The sequence below is a fragment of the Chrysochloris asiatica genome, unplaced genomic scaffold (assembly GCF_000296735.1).
Source record: "Chrysochloris asiatica unplaced genomic scaffold, ChrAsi1.0 scaffold00136, whole genome shotgun sequence".
Taxonomy (NCBI): Eukaryota; Metazoa; Chordata; class Mammalia; order Afrosoricida; family Chrysochloridae; genus Chrysochloris; species Chrysochloris asiatica.
In genome coordinates, this window is record NW_006408654.1 from 6,119,345 (window position 1) to 6,127,889 (window position 8,545).

Consider the following 8,545-nt stretch of genomic DNA (forward strand, 5'->3'; position numbering starts at 1 on the left):
AGTGACATGAAGTCAGTTCTGATTCAAAACAACCCTGTATATGGTTTCCAAAAAGCAATTGGTGGGTTTGAACTGCCTACCTTGTGGTTCACAGGCCAGTACTTTACCTACAGCCACACACTAAGACAATCTGTTTTTCCTGTATTTTAATATAACTTGGTCAGGGTCATACAGTTAGTAAAAGAGCTTAATCTTGAAACTGAAATCTCATTCTAGGCTCTGTATTATTACCATGTTCTGCAAGAGAGACCTGGTGATTTGTACCTACAAACACTATAGCCAAGAACACCTTCTGGGACAGTTTTACTCTGTCACATGAGGTTGCCATGGATCAAAAATGACTGGACAATACTTAACAACAAGAATGTAAAAGAAATGGGGAAAAGTTTAATTAATTACCTGTACGTTTAGGCAATTACTTGGTTATTTGCTATCACCGATAACAAACTAAGTTTTCACATTTCTATGGCTGGGTTGGAGTCCTGTAGTGGTGCTGTAGGATAAGCACTGGACTGCTAACCACAAGCTCGGCATTTCAAACCCACCAGCTAATCCTTGGAAACCCTATACGGTGACTATGAGTCATAAGCAACTCAACATCACTTAATAATGACAGCAACTTGGCTGGGTTAGAAAATTAGATATTGTCCCTACTTTATTTGTGATTTTAGTACATAGTTATTCTCATTCATTAATTTATTAAATTAATAAGAACCCCAAACCTACACAATTGTGCAAGGGAAATTAAAGAGATAAAACAATGACAAGAATTAATTGCTGTGAACTGTGGAAGAAAGTTTGCAAAGTACCTCTACTACTGCAATAGGTAGGGATGTTTTCTAATAGTCCAATGTACAGCCTTCTCTTAGGAGCTCTGATTTTTATTTTTAGTATGGCATATATAATTAAATTTTAGAAAGGAAAAAGAAGTCTTCAATAAGAATAAAAAGTTGCTCATAAACTACCTATCAATTATTTGATCTTTATTTTCTTCTACCCATTCTCCAAACTCTGAAATCAGATAATTTATCATTTTGTAAGGAGATAGCAAAGGTGCAAGTAATATGCTGGCTGTGCATTAATGGTAAACTTATGCCCATGAAAATTCGCTCTCTCCAATGAGTAGGGCAAAAGATGTAATTGTTAAGTGAGTTTTGAGTCTGGTTTTAGGAAAACTGATAAAATCAAGAGTTCAGAGTGGTGTAAATCAAAATACATGCTGCAGACAAGTTTTCTGAGATGTTCCAAAACAGAGATTTCCTTATCAATAAATCTGGGAAATTTTGCATATTATGTTATTTTGAGAATTCACATTTTGAATCTAATTAAGGCTCTCAGAACTCATACAACAAAGGGATCATTTAATCAATTTTTAAAAAATATATACACTACTTATTACTATGAATAAAAATGAGTTTTCATTGGACCCAGTGTTTTCAGGTAAAGTGCGGTCAAGTGGGCGCTGACTTATAGCAACCCTATACAACAGAACAAAACACTTGCCTAGTCATTCACCATCCTCACAATTGTTGCTAAGCTTGAACCCATTGCTGCTGCTACTATGCCAATCCATCTCATTTGGGACGGAGGGAGAAGGTCTTGCTTTTTTTCACTGACCATCCACTTTACCAAACATGACATCCTTTTCTTCCTGATAACATGTCTGAAGTATGAGAGACAAAGTCTTACCATGCTAGATTTTAAAGAGCATTCTAGCTATACTTTTCCCAACACAGATTTATTTGTTCTTCTGGCATTCCATGGTACTTTTAATATTTTTCTCCAATACCATAATTCAAATGTGACTCTTCTGCGGTCTTCCTAATTTACTGTCTTACTTTCACATGCATATGAGGCTACTGGAAATGCCATTTCTTGGATCTGGCACACCTTAGTCCTCAAACTGACATTTTTGCTCTTGAACGCTTTAAAGAGGTCTTGTGCAGTGGCTTTGCCTAATGCAATACATCATTTCAGCTTACTAATGCCTAGGATATTGATGTATGTGTGCCCCATTTCCTATTTCATTTTTTTTTTACATCTTCCAATATTCCTAGATTTATATTTTGTACACTTCATATCCTCATTATTAACAGATGTTTACAGCTATTTCTCCACACTTTGAGTTGTGCCCCAAAAGCAAAAGAATGTCCAGAAAGTTTCACTCATTTGCATCACAATGGTTAATTCCATTTCTGGAGGCAGCTCTTCTCCAATTCTGTTTTGAGGGCTTTCCATTCTGAAGAGCTGATCCTCTAGCACCATATCTGACAATATTCCACTACTATTCATAAGGAGCTCTGGTAGCATAGCAGTTACAAATTGGGCTGCTAATCTTATGGTCAGCAGTTCGAAACTACCAGCTATTACACGGAAGAAAGATGAGATTTTCTGTTCCCATAAAGATTTGCAGCCTTGGAAACCCTGTACAGGGTTGCTATGAGTCGGAACTGACTCCACGGCACATAACAACAACAACAACATTCATAAGGTTTTCAGTGGCTAACCAGTCAGATGTTGTCTGCCTGCTCCTTTTCCTGGACCCAGTAGGTTATATAAAATCCTGTAGAAGGTTTTCAATTGGCTCTTCTTTATTCATAGCTATTTGTTGACCTCACCAGATAGGATTCAAATTGACTACACCTGTGAGAAGAAACAGTGGAGAAGTTAAATATTATCTACGAAAACAAGGCCAGGAACAGATTGTGGAATAGACTATCAATTTTTCATATGCAAATTCAGGCTGAAGCTGAAGAAAATTAAAATAACTTCATGAGAACCAAAAGATGACCTTGAATATATCCCACCTGAATGTAGAGACCAACTCAAGAACAGATTTGATGCATTAGCTCTCTAACTGAAGACCAGAGAGCTGTGGGATGACATAAAAATTCATATATGAAGAAAGCAAAAGGCCATTAAAAAGACAGTAAGGAAAGAATACACCAAAGCCCATGTCAGAAGAGACTCTCTGAAACTTACTCTTGAATGTAAAGAAGCTAAAGCAACAAACATCATGTGACAAACATGATGCAGAAAACATCAAAAGAAGGTATAAAGGATGCACAGTTACTCATCAAAAATAACTGGTACCTACACCTATGGAAACAGTAGCTCAAAAGAGGGAACAAGTCCTTACAGCAAGAATCATTCCCACCCCCTCCACACACAGAGTAGACAGGGATGGGCAACTTGGACATTGGCTACCCAAAATGGGGGGCGGGGGGCTACAAAGGCAAGAAGTGACTGGCTTACAAGCTTTCAAGAGGGAACCTAGATCCAGAGGGCCTGGAGGAAGGTAGAATCTCCAGTGAGTAGTACTCAATCTGACTAGGCGGAGCTGATGCAATGAAATGCAGATGGGTCTCTTGTGATACAATAGTGAGTAATTGTTATCAGGACTGTTTGTGAAGGTTGGAATATAAATGTAGACGTTTTATAGCAAGGAGGGGAGTGATTAACTTTTCAGTCTAGGAGCGGAGTTCCCTACGACCATCAAGGGAGAAGAACAGAGAGTGGGACCCTACCCAGAGAAGCAGTGATGCCTGAAATGGAGGCAGAGATGATGACATGGAGCAATGGAGCAGCTGGAGGCTTTAGATCCAGAGAGGGAGACTTTAGATCCAGAGAGGGAGAGCAACTGTGTGCTAAAGACCTGGGGGAGCACGGGGGAAGGAGTGCATGGAGGGGATTGTAACCATGGCAATGAGATGATATACGAATGAATGTAAAACTAAGGTTCTCCCATGTAAACTATCACATAATTCACAATAAAACATTAAAAAAAAAAATGGTAGATGAGGGGAGACACAAGAATGCCCAAACTTGTATATAGTACCCATTCAACCTATTCAACCTAGCATTGATGACTTGATGATCAGAACTCGACTAGAGGAAGATTTAAAAAAAAAAAAAAAAAAAGATAAAGGAAACAAGTGTAAATTGCTACAATTTGATGAACTTGACCTATACTTATGGATGTAGTAGATCAAACTACCAACAGAGAGGAAAGGAAGGAAAGGAGTCTTCATATCATGTATCAATAGTATCCCCTCTGTATACAGGGTTAATAGGGATGGGCAATTTAGACATTGCCTAAATTGGTGGTGGTGGTGCTATAAAGACACAAAGTGATTGGCTTACATGTTTTCAAGAGGGAGTTTACTTTCAGAGTGTACAGGGGAAGGTAGAATACCACCTGAATAGTTGTCATTTTGTCTAGATGGGTCTGGTGAAAGGAGATGGAGATAAGATTCTTATGATTCATTAGTGATTGATTGTTATCATGACTAATTTTGACTGTCACGACTATAAAGGTAGAAGTTTTGTAACATAAAGGAAGGAGTAGTTAATCTGACAGTCCAGGAACAGAGGACCCTAGGACCATCAAGGGTGAAGAGCACAAATGGAATGCGGGACCTTATCCAGAGAAGCAGCAACACCAGAGATGGTGGCAGAGATGAGGACAAGGAGACAGGGAGCAGCTGAGGAATCTAGACTCATGGAAAGTGAAAGGCTTGTGTGCTGGCAGCCAGGAGGCAGGCTGCAGAATGTGTCCTTTGGTTGTTTAAATGATTATATATTCCTGAGTGTTTTTGTGTACATCCCCCCCTAAAAAGCCCCCAAACCAGAGGGAATAGAAGCAAATACTGTTGAATGATGATGCATGGAGGCAATTGTAATCATTGCAATGATATGGTGAGTGTAAAACTAATGTTCTCCCATGTAAACTATCACTCAATCCACAATAAAATATTTTTTAAAAAACACTGGTAGATGTTCAACCAATTCAAGATGCAGCATATGATCAATAATCAATGGCACTTAAGGAAGAAGTCTAAGTCAGGCACAGGCAAATCAAAATTGGTGAAAACAAGGCTCTAGAAATTGATGGAATACAAATCGAAATGTTTCAACAAATTGATGCAACATTGGAGGCCCTTACTTGTCTATGCTAAAAAATTTGGAGGATGGGTATCTTGTCAATCAATTGTAAGAGTTTCCTATTTGTGCCCATTCCAAAAAGAGGTGGCCCAATGGAATTCAGAAATCATTGAGCAATATCATTAATAACACATATAAGTACAATTTTGCTGAAGATAATTTAAAACTGGTTGCAACACTCTCAACCACTAAGACTTCTTTATTTATATAGTTATTTAACAAAAATGTAATATGTAACTAGGTCTTCTAGGTACTATGTTAAACATTAAAATTACTAACTAAATCAAAATTAACACATTTACAGATTAACAAGGAATAAATAGTTAAATATATAATTATGATAAATGAAGATCAGAAGGCACTAGAAGTCTAAACAAAGTGTCACTGGGTCACAGTGAGAATCCATGCATTATGTATGACTCAACTTTACCCTGAAGTATCTGATGAACAATATTCAACTCTTTATAGGTTGGGTGTACTAAGGAAAGCAAAAACAAAAACAAAAACAAAAACAAACGTGGCTTTGGTGATGTCATTTTAGAGTTATCTGGGGGACAATTTTAAATACAAATGGTAATATATGAAGATTATATCTTTTAATAAAAATACCTTTTTCTTGGTTTTGTTTTTGTTTTCTTTTTGCTACAATAAATAGATGTTGCCCCAATATGTAAAATATAAATCTTCCTTTAGTTTCTGGTTATTTAGGATCTGGGATTATTGACTCATGAATTTCTATTGTAAGTGAACTAGAAAATAATAGACCCTAGAAGGTAAAAGTAGAAACTACTTTGTCAAGGGAATAAATGAAAAAGTTTCTAAACAGAAGTTATAGGAAGAGGAGTTTACTAGGAGGGCTCAAGGATTCTGGAAGCTGTTTCAAGGAGAGGTCCTAAGATAAGAAAAGGTATCAAGAAGATCTGGTAATGTGAAGGACATTTTCCAAGTGCCTATAGCTTAGTGGGACTAAGACATAACCCTTGAATTTCTTAACCTTCATCAAAGCAAATACTTTTCACAGTTTGAGACTAGAACTACCCACAGAGTTTGTAAGGCTGTAATCTATACCACCATACATTTCTCCTGAGTGACTGCTGGATTCAATGCCAACATTTTGGTTAGCAGTTGAGTACTTAACCATTGTGCCACTAGAGTTCTATGAAACACACAGAAGACATCAATTTTGCACAAAATAATGGGCATATTTATGGGAAAATAAATCTTAAAGCTAGAGGCAGAATTTGGAGGTAGAAAGCTAGAATAATCGAGAGAAAAATCAAAAGGCAAGAATCAGACACAGGATCCCTCAGGCACAAGCAAATTAAAATTTTGCATGGAAAGTAGATAAAGCTTGTTACAGAGTTCATGCTGCATCCTGTGACTGAGGATGTTGCTCTGACAATGCAGGCAACTTCAGCAAAATTACTAATAGACTCATTTCTGTCTTGCCAGCATTGCTGGATTCCTTTCCCCACCAAATCCTCCAAAAACCCAGACTATTAAAATGCTGGGTGTTTACATAAGGATACTAAGGGAATATCAATGTTTTCATAGTTATTAATCTAGACAAAGAGCATACGTTTCTTCTTAACTTAATCAAATTATATACGCTTTAAGAGATCACCTAAGTTTCTATTTACCTTTCAATAATGGTCAGAAAATCATAAAGCTCTTTTGTAATTTTGGAATAGGCAAATTGTGAGAGTAGAATATTGCTCAGCCTCAAAGGAGTAGAAAAAGCTAAAGAAACTGGAATAGTTTAAATTACAAAGTACAAGGTTATTAGTAAAATTAATCCAGAGTGGAAGAGCTTATTATGTAGAAGATAATAAGCATCTATTTTATAACTTGACAGAGGAAAAAATATTAGAAAATGGATGAACACTAGTATTAAGGAATTTTGCTGGATTTAAGAAGAACCTCCTAGCTGTGAGACTGATGAATAAATATCCTCTGAAGGCCTCCTTAATGTCAATGACAGTGACTCACAATCTTTCTACAAATTTGAGATTTTGTTTTACTACGTTGATAATATTTTCCTATTTTATGCATAATAAAAATAAAGTACAAAATATTTGCCTTTCTGTATAAATTCACTGATTATAAATATTTTTGCATATATTTTCACATACATTATTTCACCTATCCTTGTTGTTGTTGTTGTTAGGTGCCATCAAGTCAGTACTGACTCATAGTGACCTTATGCAAAGCAGAACAAAACACTGCTGGATCCTGGGCCTACCTCACTACTGTTGCCACGCTTGAGTCCATTTATGCTGCTACTTGGCCAATCCTTCTCATTGGGGGTCTTCCTTTTTTTCTCTGAACCTCCACCTTACCAAACATGATATCCTTCTCCAGCAACTGGTCCCTCCCAACAATATGTCCAAAGTACGAGAGACAAAGTTTGGCTATCCTGGCCTCCAAGCAGAAATCTGGCTGCACTTCTTCCAACACAGATCTATTGGTTCTTTTGGCAGCCCATGGGACTTCCAATATTCTCCTTCAGTACCATAACTCAAAAGCATCAATTCTTCTATGGTCTTCCTGATTCACTGTCTATCTTTCGCATGCATATGAGGTTATTGAAAATACCATGGCTTGGGTCAGGCACATATTACTCCTTAAGCTGACATCTTTGCTCTTTAGCTCTTTAAAAAGTTCTTGTGTAGCAGATTTGCCTAATGTAATACGTCATTTGATTTCTTGACTGCTGCTTCCTTGAGTGCTGATAGTTGATCCAAGAAGAATGAAATCCTTGACAACTTCAATCTTTTCTCCGTTGATAAGAATGTTGTTTGTTGGTCCTGTGGTGAGGAATTTTGTTTTCTTTACCTATCTTACAACATCCTAAAAGATCCCTGGTGGTGCAGTGGCTAAGCACTTGGCTGTTAACCAAAGGTTGATGTTGGAACTCACCAGTTACTATGCAGGGATTTCCTCAACATTGCAGTCTTGAAAACTCTGTGGGACAGTTTTACACTGTCTTCACTGTCTTATGAGTGGTGGCATTGTAAGATAACCATTCAACTATAAGGTCGGTTTGAACCACAAGATTGGTAGTTCAAACTCAGCAGCCGCTCCTCAGAAACAGGGTCGCTATGAGTTGGAACCAACTCAATGGCACTTAACAACAACAAATGAGTGTGAACACACTTAAGGCAAGGGGTTTGTTTTTGTTTTTTGTTTCTAATACTCTGAGAAAAAGAGAAATATGCTTTATCAATTTTTTTAAGATGATGAAACCTAAACATTAATATCTTATGTGTTTTGCCTAAAGTAAAGAAAATAACATTAGATGTGTTGCTTTTCAAATTGAAAATTTTGATCACTTTCCTATTTAACTGTAATACAGTGTTTGCTATAAGGATAGAATACTTATTCTTCATCATCTTCTTCTTAATTGAAGGCTGCTTGGAAGATTTGGTGACAATCACTGTATGATAATGTGCCTCTTGCACCAATAAACGCAGAGTCCTTGAATTCCTGTAAAATTCCAGACTCCTCAGCTTGGGCTCAAAATGGCACCTATCCTCTCCATCCCTTTTATTTACCTACTTAGCACTTTGCAATCTCTGTGTGTTTTCCACCCCATTTTCCA